Source organism: Rana temporaria, assembly GCF_905171775.1.
Source record: "Rana temporaria chromosome 4 unlocalized genomic scaffold, aRanTem1.1 chr4a, whole genome shotgun sequence".
NCBI classification, from domain to species: Eukaryota; Metazoa; Chordata; class Amphibia; order Anura; family Ranidae; genus Rana; species Rana temporaria.
The window spans coordinates 4,031,128-4,052,546 of NW_024404432.1; the positions used below are offsets into that span (position 1 = coordinate 4,031,128).

The 21,419-nt window shown below is 45.5% G+C and overlaps 1 protein-coding gene across 1 annotated transcript in view; it reads right to left on the reverse strand.

The window, feature by feature from the left end:
* Positions 1-21,419, reverse strand: part of LOC120921724 (NACHT, LRR and PYD domains-containing protein 14-like) — a 483,121-nt gene that overhangs the window by 31,440 nt on the left and 430,262 nt on the right. The window lies entirely within an intron of this gene.

Sequence of the window (21,419 nt, forward strand, 5' to 3'; positions counted from 1 at the left end):
GAGGTGTAGGGTGGGGGTAGTATGTATATGAGAGGGGTGCGGAGTGTATAGTGGGGGGTAGAATGTATATGAGAGGGGTGCGGAGTGTATAGTGGGGGGTAGAATGTATATGAGAGGGGTGCGAAGTGTATAGTGGGGGGTAGTATGTATATGAGAGGGGTGCGGAGTGTATAGTGGGGGGTAGTATGTATATGAGAGGGGTGTGGAGTGTATAGTGGGGGGTAGTATGTATATGAGAGGGGTGCGGAGTGTATAGTGGGGGGTAGTATGTATATGAGAGGGGTGCGGAGTGTATAGTGGGGGGTAGTATTATATGAGAGAGGTGCGGAGTGTATTGTGGGGGATAGTATGTATATGGCAGGGGTGCACATGGTAGAAAAGTGGTATATGGTGGTGTGAATGAGCCAAATTGTTTGCTCCATCACTGCAGAGACCACCTTGCAGTGACATGTATGGAACAACTGAAGTTCGCGGCACAGCACCAGAATTTGTTTCCCACCTTGCTGCAGACACTGCTCTCACTGACTTCCCCCTCCCCCATCTCAAGTCCCGACACACAAGTTCTCCCACAAAGCGGCCAGCTCACCTCCCTCCACACATCCGTTGTCCTGTCCCAGAACGAACTCTAAGCTGCCTCCATAGACCCGGGCACTGCCACAACCCGCTCCACTCCCACTGCTTCTAATCGCAGTGAGCGGACAGACACAGGGCACAACGTGCTGCGCCGCAGCGCTGAGCACACAGATCGGAGAGGAGCGAGACCGCCGGAGGGTACTGTAGGTGTGCTTCTCTGAGTGGAGAAAACTTCCGCTTCCTTCACCGCAATTCATTGAGAACATCACCATCCAAGTGGTCAGTCCCTCCCTGGGCAGTACAGCGGTGCTCAAAGTAATGGCTGCGCAAGCCGCGCAGCCATTACTTTGACAGGTTGTCACTCAAACCAGCCCACTGAGCCATCGGCCCACCGGGAAACTCCCGGTAGTCCCGATGGCCAGTCCATCCCTGCTGACATGTTAAAGCATTAAATGTAATAAAGCACAGCAGCACATCATCAAGCAGAGTCCCAGACAAGGCATAGGTGGGGGTAGAGAGAGGGCCAAAAACACACATGCACACCACACTCATCACCTCATACAGCAAAGCAACCATAACCCAAAACAACTGCCCATCACGATTAACCCCTGTCAGACCCCAAAAACAAGGGGCTGGCTTTGACCCTGAACTGCATGTAAATGCTAGGAACATGGCCTGCCGCAGGCAAGCCAGCAAACTAAGTTGGAACAGTCAGCGTTCAGTTAACTAAAGTAAATGGAAAAAAAGAACAGTTGTTAGCAAATATTAGCAGCACAGTCTTCCAATGGAGATCTGTGTCCTCTTACCACAGCAATTAGCTGAAACCTCCTTCCCCAGGTACACTCCGGTGTAGCGTAGTACAACAAAAAACAAGAAAAATGGAAAAGAAAACTGGTGTAAGTAAATCAAGTGTCGGTTGCCCTATCAGACACACGGCCAGGTTGGTGCAGGGATTCAAACCAGGACAAAGCGTTGGCAGGGGTTTGGAAAAAGTGCACCTGGCCCTGATGCACCACTCTCAGCGTTGCAGGAAACAGCATGGAATACTGGATGGTCTTCTCCCTCAGCTTCTGCTTGACATGCTGGTACTTGGCTCTCGAGGCACGGACAGCAGGGGAGTAGTCAGGGAAGAGAGACACAGAGGCATTATTGATCTTCAGGCTCCCCTTAATTCGGGCAGCACGCAGGATAGAGTCCCGGTCCCTGTAATTAAGGAGGCGCATTATCATGGTGCGAGGTGGGCCTCCCGCAGGCAGCGGCCTGCCAGGCACCCTATGGGCCCGCTCCAAAACAAAGCAAGGGGATAGGCAGTCCTTTCCAAATTCCTGGGCAAACCAGCTCTCCAGGAAAGCAACCGGGTCGGAACCCTCGACCCGTTCAGGAAGGCCCACCAAGCACAGGTTGTTCCTGCGTAAACGGTTCTCTAAATCGTCCATTTTGTCTTCTAGCGAACAAATTTTAGTGCCCTGGGCCTTAATAGTGGGAAGGGTTGGGCCTGCAGTGTCTTCCAGATCACTGATGCGGCTCTCCGTTTCAGAGACCCGGTTCGGCATTTTGTGCATGTCCTGGCGCATTATAGTAATGTCCAGCTTGAGCTCCTCCATCTTCCCCATACTATCAGAATGGTTTACCTTCATGAGCTTAAGGACCTCCAGCAGCGTGGGCTCCAGTTCTGGGCCATCCTCCAGGCCATCCTCGCTGGGCGACGCAGGGGCAGGCAGCGCTGGTGTCCACCAGAATCCTCCGAAAAGTATCCCAGGAGCTTCCCCGAGGGAATTGCAAGGTTAGTAGCCATTTTAGAAAGGCAGGAGAGCAGAATGGCACAGGATTGTTCAGAGGGATCTCGGAGCTGCTAAGAAAGACGTCCACTCACATGCTGCTCCAGGCCACGCCCCCAAGTTGAGCTATCTTAACTCATGGCCACAAAGTCGCTGGTATAGCAGTTCCTGGAGCGGGCGAAGAGTGCAGGCAGACAGAAGTGGCTGTAACGCTGCCTGATGCTGGCTAAAGAGGAGAGCCTGCAGAAGGTGGCGTGGCATCGCAGATAGGAAGGTGGAGTCGCAGTGCCAGCTGCGGATGAATGCCATGGACCCAGCCTGGCAGAAGGAAGGAATCCAGTGGTAGCCCTCAGCTAAGCCACCAATCAATGCCCAAACGCTCCCGATTGAGCTGATAGACCAGCTCTCGGACCCCCAGGGAAGGTATGTGTTTTTGAAGTTCTCCTTATGGGGGGACAAATTTCACTATTGCCAACCTATACCAAATACTAATCAAATAGCGTCTGCTCTGCGGTACATGAGGATTTTTTCGGAATTTGCAGAAGGTAAACTAATCGTAGGTGGGGATTTTAACGCCCCCTTGGACCCATTCCCAGACTCATCAACCTCTCGCTCCTACATCTCCTTTCCTAAGCTTATGGCACTCAAATAGGCTATTTACGACCTCTGACTAATCAACATTTGGCGGGTTCTGTTTACAAAAAAATCACAACTATACTCACTTCTCACAGGTCCATCACTCTCGTAGTCGTATTGACTATTTTCTTCTTGATCATAGCTGTTTGGATTGGTCACCTGAATGTGAGATAGACTCAATGGTTTGGTCTGACCACTCACCTATCTGACACTATCGGGCCCGTCCACAAACCACGACTGTTCCCACAAGGTTTCTGAAACCATTTCCAACTTCTTAACAGATCATACCTCGGACACCACCCTGCTACCCTTACAATGGGAGGCGCTTAAAGCTGTCCTGCAAGGAATCTTTATTCAGATGGGGACCCGCTTGAAAAAGGTACGATCAGCCGCAATAACGGCAGCAATGCAAAAGCTACGAGACCTTGAGACCCAACATAAACGAGCCCTAACGGTGGTGACTCTTACAGAGGTCCCAACGGCTCAATCCCAACTCAAGGACTTGTATGAGGCCTCAGCTCGTACCTATGCGGACACACTTGACTTGCAACAATGCCGAGTCCAAGATAAATGTGGTAGACTATTGGCTTGCACCCTCCACCTAAACACGTCTTCCACATTTATCCCACATATTCGGGCCCCTTCTGGGGCAATGATCAGTGAGCCCTCCAAGATATCACAAACATTCCAAGATTTCTACCAAGCATTATACAATCTACTGACTGCATCCCTTCTAGACCCGCCACTACCCCTGAGAATGATAGACAGCCTTATATTGAGGAAATTACAGCAGACAAGGTCGTAGGAACGATAGTGGCCACCCCATTTGGTAAAAGCCTGGGTCCCGATGGTTTCACCCCTAAATTCTACAAAATATTTCTCTTATCACCTTCCAGGACGGCACCCGAGAGATGATGGCTCCTCCCTGCAGGAAACACAATCACATGACAGTTTAAAAAGCCCCACTTTTCCCCTTGCTCCCCAGTATTGATTGTTTCTCCGAACATGCAGCGACACGTTTGTTTTGTTTAAGGAAAACCTAGAGACCGGGGAGGGTCGAAGGTACCCCTGTGAGACAGGTTTTAGGGAGGCTGGGGAGGGCTGAACTAACCTATAGACTTCGGTCCAAATTCACAGGTCGCCCCCAGTACACGCCAGTGCTCTGAGCTGCGGGGAGGTGAGCCATCACTGAGTGCTGTTGAACCACCGCCATTCGAATTGCTGTTCCCGGGTCTTCTAAACTCAAATGCCGCGCTCCAGGCCTCATTCTGAGAACAGGAACCGCATCACAGGAAGTGGGCGGTTCCCGGCGGCGTAACCCGGAAGTTCCTGTCGGCAACGTGGAACAGCGCTGGGCGGTGGACAGGTCGGCTTGCGGACAGCTCGTGCAGGAGTACCGGCAGCCAGGACCGAGTCACCCTCTCATGGAAGAGGACGGAAAGGCAGACGCGACCGCTGGCAGATCCAGGTCGGGGGTCGGTAAGTACTAATCCCCCTGGAAAGGGAGGAGGGAGGCAGTGAGAGTTCCCAAACTTTTAGGTAATGACCAGTGCAGGATCTGGCCCCCTTCTCGTCTGCTTTCTCTCCTCCCCAGTACAGCCAGCAGTCTTGGGAAAAGACAGGGTAATGTATGTGTACCTCATGTCTTTCAGAATCCCCCAGCGGAGCCCAGGAGGCCTCAGTTCAGTCTCCTGCCGCTACAGGGCATAGTTCCTCTAAAAAATGTGGGAATTGTAGAGAGAAGCTCACCAAATCCTACTCTAAGCCCTTCTGCTACAAATGTATTAATACTCTAGCAGGAAAGGAAGCTGCTACAATGATGAAGAATTTTCTTGCATCCATGCAAACAGAAATGTTAGCAACAGTGAAAGCTTTCCGGGAGGCAGCTGGGCAGTCAGCACAGACCGGGACAGAGGAACTTACCCCCAGGGAAGGCACTTCCTCTCTGGAAAACCCCTTTTCTAGGGGCCCAAGTGCTTTCTTTACACCCTCACAAATTCCCCCTCTGGGTGAGGTAGAGGGTGAAGAAAGTGAGGTAGCAAGTCTACCCAGGTCTAGGCACAGCTCAGGAGAGGTAGATGGAGACCCCATTAGTCAGTCTCAGGAAGATATACATCTAAGGAGACACCTCTTTGCCGTGGAAGATCTGGAGGGTCTCCTCCAGGCAATTTACGCCACAGAGGAGATTCCAGAGACCCCTAAACCAGCCTCAGCACAGGATAAAGTTTACAGGGGCTTGGGTGACACCCAGTCTAAGGTATTCCCCCTACACCAGTCCCTTAAGGAGTTAGTCCTACAGGAATGGAGAGACCCTGAAAGGAGAATAATCAAACAAAAAACCTGGAAAATAAGGTTTCCCTTCTCCCAGGAGGACGAAGAGGTCTTTTTTAAGCTCCCTAGACTTGATGCGGCTTTATCGCAAGTCACTAAATTGTCTGACCTCTCCTTTGAGGATGCGGGTAACATCAAGGATGTAATGGACCGCAGAGCAGAATCTCTCCTTAGAAAAGCTTGTGAGGCCAACTCAGCAGCACTGAGTCCAGCTTTAGCAGCAGCATGTGTAGCCAGGAATACCGATATATGGGTAGAAACACTCACCGAACACCTGGCTCAGAACGCCGAGGCAGAGGAGGTGGTTGAATCACTTACAGTGATAAGGAAGGCGATTGCTTACCTAGCAGACGCAGTAATAGAATCTGCTAGAGCATCAGCCAAAACAGCAGCCCTCATTAACTCGGCTAGGAGGGCAGTTTGGATCAAGGCTTGGGAGGGAGATGCAACATCCAAAGGTAAACTTTGTGGCATCCCCTTTCAGGGTTCCTTGTTGTTTGGCAATGGCTTAGATAATGTCCTAGCTAGGTCATCAGAAAGAGGCAAGAAATTTCCTGTTAAACCCAAAAAAGAAGGTTTCAAAAAAACTTTTCGAGGCCCCCAGGGGCAGGGTAAACAAAAAGCCAAAAAGGAACCTTACAGGCGTTGGAACTTTGGTAAAGGGAATAAGAAGAACAATCTGCTTTTCCCTCCTCCCAAAGCCAGCGACAAACAGTCCAAGTGACGCCGAGATCAAAGTGGGGGGTCGACTGTCCCAATTTTTTCCCCAATGGGGAAAAAATTTCGAACAGTCCTTACATTCGCCTAATAATTCAAAAGGGCTATCATTTAGAATTCCTGACGACTCCCCCCTCCATGGTCACCTTTACCCATCTTCCCAGGGATGCCCTGAAGAGGTCTGCCCTCCTAGAGGGCATAAAGGAGTTAGCCGAACAACTAGTGGTAGTGCCGGTACCAAAGGATCAGCAATACCAGTGTTATGACCCTGACAATGAGAAGACTCTATTTAGAGTTTAGACCGCAGCTGTAGAGGCTTATCAGAAATCAACCACCAGTTCACTCTCACTGAACAATAAGAGTTTGGGGTTATATCATCATATCCTCTAATGGAAGTAAAACATAAGCGTAATAGCTTAATTCCTCTTAAGCTTAATTAATGGACACAATCCAGATACTACGAAGATAAAGTCTCGTCTAGGTAAATTCAACAAATAAAGGTAGTAGAATTACTGGTACTGTAGAATATCACCACACTGGTATCAATAACATGAAGTAACTCTGCTGTATCTGGTGCTAGTATATAGTAACAAGTATAGAGTGAAAGATACAGTCCTGACATATACTAGCAATCACTGTCAGCATAACAAGCTGGTATTAGATATACTTGCGGTTTAGGAGGTAGTCTGTACCAGGAATGTCCGCACAGGTGTTGATGGTATCTTTATACAGCAGTAGTTTGGTTTAGATATACTTGCGGTTTAGGAGGTAATCTGTACCAGGAACTCCGCACAGGTGGTGGTGGTATCTTGCATGTAGTATGCAGTAGTGGTGAGTCTTTACCAATATGTACCGAGGTCTTGGGTCTCTGAGGAGGTGTGCTGTGGAGAGAGGTGCTACAGGGACTCTGTAGCTTGCTCCGGGTTCCCAGGTGGCGGCAGGGTCCAACAGGAATATCCGAACACCCTGCCGCCATTCCCGGGAGTTTAAATAGCCCGGGCTGTGGCTGAGCTGAGCGCCACACGCTGGAACGCACTTCCGCGTTCCAACGTGGAGCGCAGACGTCCGCGCACCGGAAGTGACGCGGACGTGTGTCTGAATGGAGCGCAGCTGTCATAAGTGACAAGCCTGCGCTCCATGTAAAAGGAGTAACGCTGACGGCGTTACATACTCCCCTCCTCAAGGGGGCACCTCCGGGGCGCCCAGTGAGAGATGGTTTATTAGGATATTTATGATGAAACTGCTTAATGAGTCGAGGAGCATGAATATTTGAAGAACATTCCCAGGAATCATCTGTGGGAGAATAGCCTTTCCAACGAATCAAATATTGAATAGAGGATCCTCTTTTCCTAGAATCAAGAATCTTCTCTACCTGATATTCAGTTTCACCAAAAACTTGAATTGGAGGAGGAGGTTGTGGATCTCTATCTGGAAAGGGATTAGATTTATAAGGCTTAATTAGTGAAACATGGAAGGATGGATGAATCTTCCAATCTGGAGGTAGAAGTAATCTAACAGCATTTTTGTTTATGACATGAGAAATTGGGAAAGGTCCTGTGTATTGACGACCAAGTTTCTTTGAAGGAATATTAAGTCGCAGATTCCGAGTGGATAACCATACCAAATCTCCAATCTTGTATGGAGGTGATATTGTTCTATGAGAGTCATAATATTTTTTTTGTCTAATTTGAGCAGCTTTTAGGTTAGAACGGAGAGTATTTAAAGTGTTTTTTATGGTTGAGAAGAAATTCTCAACAGCCGGAACATTATTTGGAAGAAAAGTAGAAGGTAAACTATTAGGATGAAACCCATAATTTGCGTAAAAGGGTGAAAACTGAGAAGATGAATTGGAAGCATTGTTATATGCAAACTCTGCATGTGGAAGTAAGTCAACCCAGTCATCTTGAAGATGAGTGCAATAACAGCGCAAATACTGTTCAAGTGTTTGATTGACACGTTCCGTTTGCCCGTTTGTTTGGGGATGATAAGCAGTAGACCTGCGATGATCTATTTGTAATGTTTGGCAAAGGGCTCTCCAAAACTTGGAAATAAACTGTGACCCACGATCCGAAATGATTTGGGATGGAAGACCATGCAATTTAAGAATATTAGATACAAAAGCCCTTGCTGTTTCTTGAGAAGTAGGTAACTTTTTCAAAGGTACAAAATGGGCCATCTTGGTTAATATATCAACAGTGACCATGATGGTGTTAGCTCCATTTGATCTAGGAAGATCTACTATGAAATCCATGGATATAACATCCCAAGGTCTATTAGGTATTGGGATGGAGGTTAATAAACCATAGGGTGGTTTCCTTGAATGCTTGTTGATGGCACAAGTGTGGCAAGAACTCACATAGTCGTGAACAGTTTTTGTCAGATGAGGCCACCAATAATTTCTCTTCAGTAAAAGAAGGGTTTTACTAATACCAGGATGACCTGCAAGTGGGGCATCGTGGAGTTGTTTTAATAGTATGAGTTGTAAACTTGGTGGAACATAGATCTTGTCGTTGAAAGTTAATAGTCCATTAGACTGCTGTTGTAGACCTTTAGGGAGTTGAGATTTGTCTTTGGAAAGAGTTTGAATGAGCAACTTATTAAATGTCAAAGTTGTTCCAATGAATCGGTTGGAGGGAATAATGGAAAGTGGAGGAATGTCCATGGATTGATCTTCATTCATACGAGATAAAGAATCTGCTTTAATATTTTGAGTACCCGGGAGGTATGAAATGACGAAATCAAATCGATCAAAAAATAAACTCCATCTGACTTGACGGGCAGAAAGAGTTTTACAAGTTTTAAGATGCTGTAAATTACGATGGTCAGTGAGAATAGTGATGGGGTGTGTAGAACCCTCCAGAAGGTGTCTCCAGTTTGTGAGAGCGTCCTTTATTGCTAACAGTTCCTTCTCACCAATCGGATAGTTCTTTTCAGCTGGTGATAAAGTTCTGGAATAAAAGTCAACAGGATGTAGTGGTTGTGATAATGTGGGTCGTTGGGAAAGTACAGCACCCAAGGCAAAATGTGAGGCATCAACTTCCAAAGTGAAATGAAACCTTGGATTGGGAAGTTGGAGAATGGGAGCTGAAGAGTAACTGAGCTTAAGTGTTTCAAAGGATTTCTGTGCTTCCTTGGACCAAATGAAAGGTATCTTAGAACTGGTTAAACTAGTAAGTGGTCTCACAATTAATGAGAAATTTTTAATGAATTTTCTATAATAATTAGAAAATCCAAGGAATCTCTGAAGGGCCTTTCTAGACTGGGGAGAAGGCCAGGACAAAATGCAATCCACTTTAGTATGGTCCATCTGAACTCCGTCAGGAGTGATTTGATAACCAAGAAAGGAGATAGTCGTCTGACTGAAGACGCACTTCTCAAGTTTCGCATATAGAGAGTGAATTCTGAGCCTATCCAGAATCCAACGCACATGCTTGTGATGTTCCTCCAGAGTATCAGAGTAAATTAATATGTCATCCAAGTAAATAACAACACAAATGTCAAGCAGGTCATGAAAAATATCGTTAATAAACCACTGAAAAGTTGCTGGGGCATTACATAAGCCGAAAGGCATTACACAATACTCGAAAAGCCCGTATCGAGTTTTAAAAGCAGTCTTCCACTCATCTCCAGAGCGGATCCTTATCAGATTATAGGCACCTCTGAGGTCCAGCTTTGTGTAGATCTTAGCTGTTTGTAAACGTTCAATAAGTTCTGGAATGAGTGGTAATGGATATCTATTCTTTATAGTGATGTTATTGAGGGATCGATAATCTATTATCGGTCGAAGTGATCCATCCTTATTTTTTACAAAAAACAGAGCTGCACTAGCTGAAGAAGTGGAGGGCCTTATAAATCCTTTTTTAAGGTTCTCATCCAAGTAAACTTTTAGGTGTATAAGCTCTGGTTGTGAAAGGGGGTAGATCCGAGCGGTAGGGATAGGACTGTCAGGAATTAAGTCAATAGGACAATCATAAATCCTATGTGGAGGGAGTTTATCTGCGTTAGTCTTACTGAACACATCAGCGAAATCTTGTAAGTAATTTGGTAGATTAGTAGGATGAACTTCTGAAAGGGAGATGATACATGGAGGATGACAGAATTCTGTACAGTAAGTAGACTGTAAGGAAAGGGATCTTGTGGACCAAAGAATAGTAGGCTGATGAAGATGCAACCATGGTAGACCTAAAACTATAGGGAAAACTGGAGATGAAATAATATCAAAATTGAGAGTCTCTGTGTGGCCAGTGGCACAAGAAACTGTTAAGGGAACTGTCTGAGATGTAACTGGACCGAAAGAAGAGTTAGAACCATCAATAAATGTGAGTGACACTGGAATCTGCTTTAACACACTGGGAATTTTATTTGCTTTTACAACATTTGAATCAATGAAATTGCCACATGCCCCGCTGTCGACCATTGCTTCAATGGAAATCTTTCCTTGATCCCACTGTAGGGTGAGAGGAACAAAAATATAATGATTAGATATGGTTCCGGGTGAATTTAATTTACTAATGTGGGAGAAATTACCTTCTGAGTTCTTCTTGAGAAGAGGACAGGTGGAAACGATATGGTCAGGAGCAGAACAATATAGGCAAAGATTGTTAACTCTGCGGCGCTGTTTCTCTGCAGAAGTTAAAGGTCCTTTAATAACACTAAGATCCATTGGAGAATCTTTGGGAGGTGATCTAGACCTCCTGAAGGGAGTGACAGAATAAGTAATGGCACGTTCGGTCTTTCTTTCGCGAAGGCGACGATCAATAGTCACTGAGAGGTGCATAAGATCTTCCAAAGTAGTGGGTAGGTCAACGCGGGCAAGCTCATCCTTCATGGCCTCAGATAAACCCAAACGGAACTGGTTTCTGAGAGAAATATCAGACCATTGAGTTTCTCTGCACCAACATTTGAATTCTGAAATAAAATCTTCAACAGGGCGCCTTCCCTGTTTAAGACTCCTGATTGAATTCTCAGCTGTTAACTGTTTGTTGGGATCTTCATATAACAAAGACATTTCATCAAGAAATGTGTCAAAATCTCCTAGGAGATCTCCGTGTTCTTCTACGTAGGTGTCAGCCCATACCCTGGGCTCACCTTTAAGATAAGTAATTAATGTGAGGATCTTTATCCTATCAGAATGATAAGTACGTGGCCGCAGTTCAAACATCAATCGGCATGAACTAATAAACTGTCTGTAATTTTTTCTATCTCCAAAAACAGGCCTTTGGTTCAGGTCTTTCCCTGGCTTGTGCAAAATTTTGATCTCTTAAAGCATCATTCTGCATACGTAACTCATTCATGTTGGTGGTAAGATTATCAACCCTTTGAGAGAGTGCAACTAAATGATTTGCAAGGTCAGCTGGATCCATTTTAAAGATATATGTATATATATATATATATATCCTTTCTTCCTTTATTTTTGGGGGTTCGGATATTATGTTATGACCCTGACAATGAGAAGACTCTATTTAGAGTTTAGACCGCAGCTGTAGAGGCTTATCAGAAATCAACCACCAGTTCACTCTCACTGAACAATAAGAGTTTGGGGTTATATCATCATATCCTCTAATGGAAGTAAAACATAAGCGTAATAGCTTAATTCCTCTTAAGCTTAATTAATGGACACAATCCAGATACTACGAAGATAAAGTCTCGTCTAGGTAAATTCAACAAATAAAGGTAGTAGAATTACTGGTACTGTAGAATATCACCACACTGGTATCAATAACATGAAGTAACTCTGCTGTATCTGGTGCTAGTATATAGTAACAAGTATAGAGTGAAAGATACAGTCCTGACATATACTAGCAATCACTGTCAGCATAACAAGCTGGTATTAGATATACTTGCGGTTTAGGAGGTAGTCTGTACCAGGAATGTCCGCACAGGTGTTGATGGTATCTTTATACAGCAGTAGTTTGGTTTAGATATACTTGCGGTTTAGGAGGTAATCTGTACCAGGAACTCCGCACAGGTGGTGGTGGTATCTTGCATGTAGTATGCAGTAGTGGTGAGTCTTTACCAATATGTACCGAGGTCTTGGGTCTCTGAGGAGGTGTGCTGTGGAGAGAGGTGCTACAGGGACTCTGTAGCTTGCTCCGGGTTCCCAGGTGGCGGCAGGGTCCAACAGGAATATCCGAACACCCTGCCGCCATTCCCGGGAGTTTAAATAGCCCGGGCTGTGGCTGAGCTGAGCGCCACACGCTGGAACGCACTTCCGCGTTCCAACGTGGAGCGCAGACGTCCGCGCACCGGAAGTGACGCGGACGTGTGTCTGAATGGAGCGCAGCTGTCATAAGTGACAAGCCTGCGCTCCATGTAAAAGGAGTAACGCTGACGGCGTTACAACCAGGGATTTTATTCCCATGTATTCGTAGTTCGCAAACCATCCGGAAAATACCGTCTAATAGTGAATCTGAGAAACCTGAACAAGTTTCTGGAATACAAAAGATTCACTATGGAAAGTATCTATTCGGTAAGAAAGAACCTTATGAAGGAAGCCTTCATGGAGACCCTAGACCTCAAAGATGCCTACCTTTACGTGCCAATTCATGTGGATCACCAGGCATACCTGAGGTTTGTGGTCGTAGTGGAAGGAGAAATCCTCCACTGGCAGTTCAGGGCACTACCATTTGGGCTAACTTCCAGCCCAAGGATATTTACAAAAATACTAGCGGAAGCAACGGCATTCTTACACCTCCAGGTTATATAACTTATACCCTATCTAGACGACGTACTGATTTCAGGAAAGTCAGCCATCCAAGTTACGTTGGATACCAACAGGGTAATAGCACTCCTGGAGAGCCTAGGGTGGATAGTCAACAAAGAAAAATCCTCCCTCAAGCCAGAACAGGTCAAGACCTTCCTGGGATATATAGTGGACACCAGGCAGCAGAGGCACTTCTTGCCAGAAGACAAGGTGTTAAAACTAGCCTCAGCAGCAGGGGACCTAATAAAGAACCCCAGACTCTCCAGAAGAAATGTTCTGAGAGTCTTAGGCCTGATGTCAGCAAGCATTCCAGCGGTAGTCTGGGCTCAGCTTCATGCCAGGACACTGCATTTCTTCTTCCTGTCTTCATGGGACAGAAAGAGTGAGTCCTTAGACCAGGAAATTCTGCTCACCCCTCAGGTCCTGACCTCCCTGGAGTGGTGGACGTTTCACCAAAACCTGAAGGAAGGGCGACCATGGGCACAGTGGAACCCAGTAAAGGTTACTACGGATGCCAGCTCCTGGGGGTGGGGCGCCCACCTGGGAAAGAAAAAAGCCCAGGGGCAATGGGACAGCTCACTAGCTCGCAGGTCATCCAACTACAGGGAACTCAGAGCAGTGGGGGAAGCCCTAGTAGCCTTCCAGGAAGACATCAAGGGCAGAGAAGTCCAAGTAAGCTCCGACAACTCTACAGTGGTAGCGTACCTAGGTCACCAGGGAGGGACCAGATCCAGTCCCCTACTAGAACTATCCAAGGAGATCTTGGAATGGGCAGAAGGAAGAGTGCTCTCTATCTCAGCCATACACATAAAGGGCACGAACAATGCAGAAGCAGACTTCCTCAGCCGCTACCAGCTGAGGCAGGAGGAATGGGAACTGAACCCAGAGGTCTTTCAAACCCTGGTCCAGTGCTTTGGAAATCCGGAAATAGACTTTTTTTGCCAACCGACAAAACAGGAAGGTAGAAAGGTATTTCTCGATTTCCCAGGAAGTACAGTCAGAGGGTCTGGATGCACTATCCCAGACCTGGCGCTTCGGACTGGCCTATGCCTTCCCGCCGGTGGCACTTATTCCGCGAGTTCTTCAAAAACTCAACAGGTCTCCAGGCCAGATTCTTCTGATAGCCCCATGGTGGCCAAGAAGAATTTGGTTTGCAAACCTAAGATCCATGGCGATAGTGGAACCACTAAAACTCCCGTACAGGGCAGATCTCCTCAGGCAGGGCCCAGTACTTCACCCAAAGCCGGAATTCTTTCAGCTAGCGGCCTGATTAGTGAGCGCCAGATCTTAGAACGCAAAGGCTGCTCAGAGAAGGTCATAAGTACTGTCCTCATGAGCAGGAAACCAGTAACTCAAAAGATTTACCTTAAAGTGTGGAAGACCTTCTGTTCCTGGGGTAAGGAAAGACAGGTATCTTCAACCTCTATCCCGGTTATCCTCCAGGATGGGGTAGACATGGGATTAAAAGTTAGTACCCTTCGGGTCCAGGTAGCGGCCCTCTCAGTCTATCTTGACAAAAGATTGGCTAAAGAGGACCTTATTAGACGTTTTTTGTTGGCTAGAGAAAGAGTTTCTCCAGTGCAGAAATATAGTTGTCCGCCTTGGGACTTAACTAGGGTGTTAGAGGCGTTATCTATACACCCATTCGAACCTCTGGAAGAGGTTTCCATTAAGTTTCTAACCTTCAAATTGACTTTTTTGTTAGCCATTACTTCGGCCAGGAGGGTAGGGGATTTGCAGGCGCTATCCATGAAAGAACCCTTCCTGAGAGTACAGGCAGATAGGATCACTCTTAGAGCAGACCCCCTGTATTTACCTAAAGTGGCATCCTTATCTAATAGGACGCAAGACATAATATTGCCGTCCTTTTGTTCTGAACCAAAGAACGAGAAAGAAAAGAAATTTCATTTTTTATACGTAAGAAGGTGTCTTCTCACTTATCTAGAGAGAACTAAGTTTTAGGAGATCCAATCACCTATTAGTTCTACATGCTGGGCCCAGGAAGGGACTGCAGGCATCAAAAGTTTCAGTCTCAAGATGGATTAGAGAAGCTATATCCATAGTCTACGTATGCACCGGAGCGACAGCTTCCATTAAAATCAAGGCTTACTCTACTAGATCCTTAGCTACTTCCTGGGCTGAGAAAGCAGGGGCCTCCTGGGAACAAATCCGCAGCGCGGCTACCTGGTCCAGCCATCACACATTCCTGAAGCACTATCGTGTGGAAATGTTGTCACAGCAAGACTTAGCCTTTGGTCGAAAGGTTCTACAAGCTGTGGTCCCACCCTGAAGGTAGGCCTGTGTATACTTGATTATCCTCTCGGGTGCCGTCCTGGAAGGTGATAAGAGAAAACCTACGTTAGGCTTACCGGTAACGGTATTTCTATGAACCTTCCAGGACGGCAGGCCTACTTCCCGTCCTATGTGGAGGGAAAAGGTAAGTACCTATAAGGACTACGTCCCTTGTGAACCAGTTCAGGATTACTCTATTACATACTGGGGAGCAAGGGGAAGGGTGGGGCTTTTTAAACTGTCATGTGATTGTGTTTCCTGCAGGGAGGAGCCATCATCTCTCGGGTGCCGTCCTGGAAGGTTCATAGAAATACCGTTACCGGTAAGCCTAACGTAGGTTTTTCTCCCCTACTGACCTCCTTCTTGGCTAAGGTGTTCAACTTCCTATCGCAAGGCTCGGCATTTCCTTCACGCTTGAAGCCCACATTACCATTATCCCAAAACCAGATAAGGACCCTACTTAATTATAGAGCCCATATCATTAATTGGAGTAGACTTAAAAATATATGCCAACATTTTAGCCACTAGATTGCAACCGCTGTTCTCCCGCCTCATACACCTGGACTAGGTGGGTTTTGTAAGTGGTAGCGAGGCAAGGGACAACACCCTGAAAACCTCTATGCCTTTTGACCGTCGATGCAGAAAAAGCATTTGATTGGCTCGACTGGCAATTCCTCCAGATGTCTCTGAAGCAGATTGGTCTGGGCCCCAAAATGCTATCCCAAATTATGTCCCTCTACTCCTCTCCTTCTGCTAAACTTTGCGTGAATGGCTGATTGTCACCTACATTTTCCATCCATAACGGGACACAAGGCTGTCCTCTATCTTCCCTTCTCTATGTCCTCATCATGGAACACTTGGCAATTGCCTTGCGCTAAAACATCTCAGGAGTATCGGTGGGCCCCACTCACTCCAACCTGGCTCTCTTTGCGGATGACCTGTTATTGTTTGTAACCCAACCCCATCTATCTTTACCACATATAATGCAGGAATTCACAAGGTTTGGGAAACTGAGAAATTTCAAAGTGAATCATACTAAGTCAGAAATCTTGAACATCTCACTGTCCCAGGAGACCCTCCGCCAAGTCTCCACTAAGTTTTCCTTAAAAACAGGTTCCACTTCCATTCGTTACCTCAGAATCCAAATACCCACAGAAGGGTCCCAATTGTTCTCCCTGAATTATGCTCCTCTGCTGCTTAGAGCCAAGACAGATCTCTCAAACTACATGAAGAAATGCCTATTGTGGCTAGGCAGGATGAATGCTCTGAAAATGGACGTCCTCCCTCGGTTTCTCTATTTGTTCCAAACAATTCCCATTTCCATACCCTATTGGTTCTTTAAGAAGCACCGGCAACTGTTTTGCTCCTTTATCTGGGGGAGGGTGGGGCTCATCCTCGGATACGCTATGAAACTCTATCGCTCCCCAAGATTTGTGGTGGAGCTGGAACTCCAGGTGCCTCTATACTATAGAGCAGCAGTACTAGCGCGTATACTCAACTGGTCCATCATTCCTCCACCAATTTATGGGTACAAATAGAGAGCCATCTCAGTTCAATAGATCTCTGATCAATAGACCGGAATTGTGACATACACGGAGCTTCCCCCTCAGAGAAAACATGCTTAGTATGGTAAAAAAAAGCCCTAGCTTAATTGCAATGAGTGGGCACCACTCGCTGAGTGGATAGTGGTGCTTACCAACCCTTAAAGGGGTTGTAAAGGTTTGTGTTTTTTCACGTTAATGTATCCTATGCATTGAGGTGAAAAAACATCTTGCTGTCATGGGCCCCCAGCCCCCCCGTTTTACTTAACAGAGCCAGTTCATCTGCTGTGCATGTCCCCCGGTGTCCTCTTCTCCACGGAGTCTGGCCATTGATTGGTAGCAGCGCAGCCATTGGCTCCCGCTGCTTTTAATCACACCCAATGATGTGGCCCCTAGGGGGCAGGACTGAGTCATGCGATCTGTGTCTATGGACACAGTGTGTATGACAGGAAGCGCACCTGCAAGCTAACCCCCTTGGGAAAGAGCTTCCCAGAGGAGGTTAGCTTTAGCGTGGAAGAGCTGAGACAGCTGCCGTCAGGGCCACTATGTGCAAACAAACTGCACAGTGGAGGCAAGTATGATATGTTTGTTATTTTTATTTATTTTTTAATCAAACCTATAAACCCCTTTAAGTAAGGTTAGACGATATACAGTAGCTATACAGACTTCTATACCAAACTAACCATGAGACAATATGATACCAGTATTGAAATGATGTTTACCTTTATATATGTGTTACTGAATGACATATTTGTTTACTGTACATTTTTCTTTCTCAATAAAAATAAGATTGAATTAAAAAAAATATATATAGTGTGGCACTAAATAACCATATTGTATTAAAGGAGTTCTCTAAGCTAAAACTTTTAACCCCCGCTGTGCCCGGGCTGAAAAACTATCCAAAATAAACTTTCACTTACCTGCCTACGATCCCCCGTTGTTCCGTTATCGCCGCCCGTGCTCCGGTTCCTGTCAGCTTCCTCTTCCTGCGGGTCGGTGACTCACCGTGCGCTCAGCCTATCAGCGGCCGCGGCGGGACATTGCTGCGGCCGCTGATAGGCTGAGCGCACGGTGAGTCACCGACCCGCAGGAAGAGGAAGCTGACAGGAACCGGAGCACGGGCGGCGATAACGGAACAACGGGGGATCGTAGGCAGGTAAGTGAAAGTTTATTTTGTATAGTTTTACAGCCCGGGCACAGCGGGGGTTAAAAGTTTTAGCTTAGAGAACTCCTTTAATAAAGAGCCACAGTATTAATCATCTAATGTGTTAACCAATAAAAGCATATGAAATAAACAATTAAAATAAAATATCATCAAATCGGATAATGTGCTCAATTAGTAATTAAAAAAGTGACCTTACTATATAATGTGTTAAACACATCAACCTTTACAGATATATATATATAGTAAAGTCCAAGGGCCGGATTCAGATACAATGGCGTATCTGTCCGGCCCGCGTAACGTATCTCCGATAGGTTACGCCGCTCTAACTTTGGGCACGAGTTCTTTATTCACAAAGAACTTGCGCCCTTAGTTACGGCGGCGTAACGTATGTGTTGCGGCCTAAGGCCGCGTAATTCAAATGGGGATGTAGGGGGCGTGATTTATTTAAATTTTGGTTGACCAAACGACGTAAAAAAAAAACGCCGGGCGGTCGTTCGTTTCTGAATCGGCGTAAATCCTCATTTGCATATTTGTCGCGTAAAAATACGGAAGCGCCACCTAGCGGCCAGCCGGGAATTGCAGCCTAAGATCCGATGGTGTAAGACACTTACACCTGTCGGATCTTAGGGATATCTATGCGTAACCTGATTCTATGAATCAGGCGCATAGATACGACCGTCGGAACTCAGAGATACGACGGCGTATCAGGAGATACGCCGTCATATCTCTTTCTGAATCCGGCCCCAAATGCCCTACTGGGCAGTGAACTCAAATCCCAGTGCTGCAAATCTAGATAAGTGAATACACAAAGTCCCATTTGCTCTAAATTAATATAATAGGTGCAATCTATCTATTTAGGTTCTTCCACATAAATAACTTCATTCTATAAAGTCCTGTGTTCCACCAATGTGCAGAATGGCCACCTACCTGCAAATTAAATATAAAGTGCTTTTGTTTAAATCCATGTAATCTTCCTCCCAGACTTGGCAGTATGGCTCCCCGGTGTTTCTCTTAATTGGCTATCACATGCAATAATAAGAATCTATATGGTGTAGTACTTTTTAAAAGATTTACTAAAATAGTAACACTCACGTTAAAAATACTGCTCAAGGGCGAGTGTAACGGGCAGCAGAGTCATGCAGTGTACAATCGCTCTGTAATCCGATCTTATGGTCTTGGCCATGACCGAAAGTGACATCACCCAGCTCTTCCCAATGCGTTGCATCACAGGCACGTGACTTAATTCCTTTCTTTTATTAAAAGTATCATACAGCCCCTCCCATGTCAGAACCCTGAGCTTATTATTTAGTTATTTAAGCCCCCCATCCATAGGTGCTCATCAAAGACTGAAGGATATATAGATGGTATCAGCATGGTGAAGATCTGTGATCCCTCAGTTAGTTGACTGTATCCTGGAATGATGGACTGTTATCTATACAGGGGGAGAATATGTCTGCCTATGTAAGAAAAAGAAGAACTCTGCATTATAAATAGGAGTAGGTTTACTTAAGTACTGGCGGAACCCATTTTTATTAGTCACTTATTGCTCATGATAAGATTCATAATAAATTATATAATGTTCATCTCCAGCTCTTTACAATTTTTTTTTAAATTAGACAAAATGTCTTACCCCTAAAAACATATATAGAATCTAAAATACAACTGTAACGGTCAGGGGTTAACACCGTTTACGATCTTCCATTCCACCAACCATGACAGCTTATCCGACAATCCAGCAGACAGGACCCATTCCATTCCCCAGAATAAAGATGAGACACACAGCTCTGTTCTTTCTGGTTCCAAACGAATGAATCCTTTAATGGTACACTCAGCTTGTTATATACAGTTGCAAGTATGCTACAGTAGTCACAGGGACAATGAAACTCTCCACCCAAAACATCACACAATGGGTGGTTAACGAGTTCCCCCTCCAATCCACATTCCAGACAGACATTCGGGCACCGCATTTAGAGGAGTTAATTACTACAGCTGACAAGTCACATTCCACATCTATTACTAATAGTCTTTTCACACAAAACAGTGTCATTAGTATCCACAATGAAATATCTTAGGAGCAGACCTAATTAGCACAATGGACACAGAATGCAATCACAGCAAGACACATAAACATCCCATAATAGGCAGCCAGACTGGCTACCAAGCTCCAATTCACATCACTACAGTAGCAGACTTGATTAGCATCTCAACAGTCTATTGAATGAGACATTCTTATTGACCTGTTGGGGGTCAGAATAAACCACCTGTAATATGTCAAGATCTCCTGCAATACATGAATTATCATTAATGTCCCATCTCATGTAATCCGAGATATCAGTTCTCAGTCATTCTATGCCCAAAAGGGACTCCCGTTACAACAATTATCAGCATTAAATAAATCATTGACAGTGTTTGAACACTTATTAATAGAAGATCAAGCAATGAGTAGAAGCCTCTCAAAAGTTTATAAATCACTACTTCCCTCAGGTCCAATAAATGAAGTAATACATATGAGAAAATGGGAGGAGGGGATAGAAATAGCAATATCTGGAATGGAATGGGAAAAGGCAATACTAATAATTCATAAAGCATCAACATAAATGAAGCATCAAGAAAGAAACTATAAATTACTGATGAGGTGGTATTGGAATCCAGTTGCCTTAAATAAAATTAATAAAGACAATGCAGAAATGTGCTGGAGGAAAGGAGAACAATGGTACACATTTGATACAAGTGTAGACGTGTGAAGGAGTTCTGGAATAAGATAGGGACAATCTATCAAAAAGTATCAGGAGTAGAATTAGAAATAGATATAAAAGATATAGTATTATCAATAACATCAAGAGCTATAAAAAACACAAGATTAGATATTTTTCACCACATGATTACAGCGGCAAGAAGAATAATAGCACGTAAATGGAGGAAGATAGAAACCCCAACAATAATAGAATGGGTAAATGAAATGAATGAAACACAACATGTTAAGGAAGGAAGGATACATAAAAAAATCAATTACCAAAAATATGGCAACAATGGGAGGATTTCAGGCACTCGGTAAATAGAAGTACATTTTATTAGGGTTTGAGGGGAGAGGCAGAGTGGAGGGGGGGGGGAGATAAGAGGAGAGATAGATTTAACAATATAATTTTTTTTTTCTTTTAGGTTGAATGTGTATGGAAGGAAGCATGAATAGGTTGGCTAATGTTTTAAACATATATAAGTTTTTATATATATTTTTTAGTGCTGTCAGTTAAACGCGTTATTAACGGCGTTAACACAAACCCAATTTAACGCCGTCAATTTTTTTTTGTCAGCACGTACCTCTTAACCCTTTCATGCCGACAGGACGCATATATGCGTCCTCGGCGTTTGGGGGTTATACCAGGATGATGCCTGCAGCCGCAGGCATCATCCCGGTACCGTTGTTTAGAGCGGGCGATCGGCTATCCAAACATAACAACCGATGCAGCTAAAAGCCGCTCGGTTGTTATGCCGGAGGAGCGGGAGGGGACATCCCCCCCCTCCCGCCGCCTTTCGCCGCTCTGACCGGGCCTCCCGTCCCACCGGGAGACCCGATCCTCCATCCGCCGCGTTCTGTGTTCAGGCGGAGACTGACACTAAGCCGTAAACGGCTTTGATTCAGTCTCCGCATTGAAACCACGGAAGCGGCGTCATGACGTCACTTC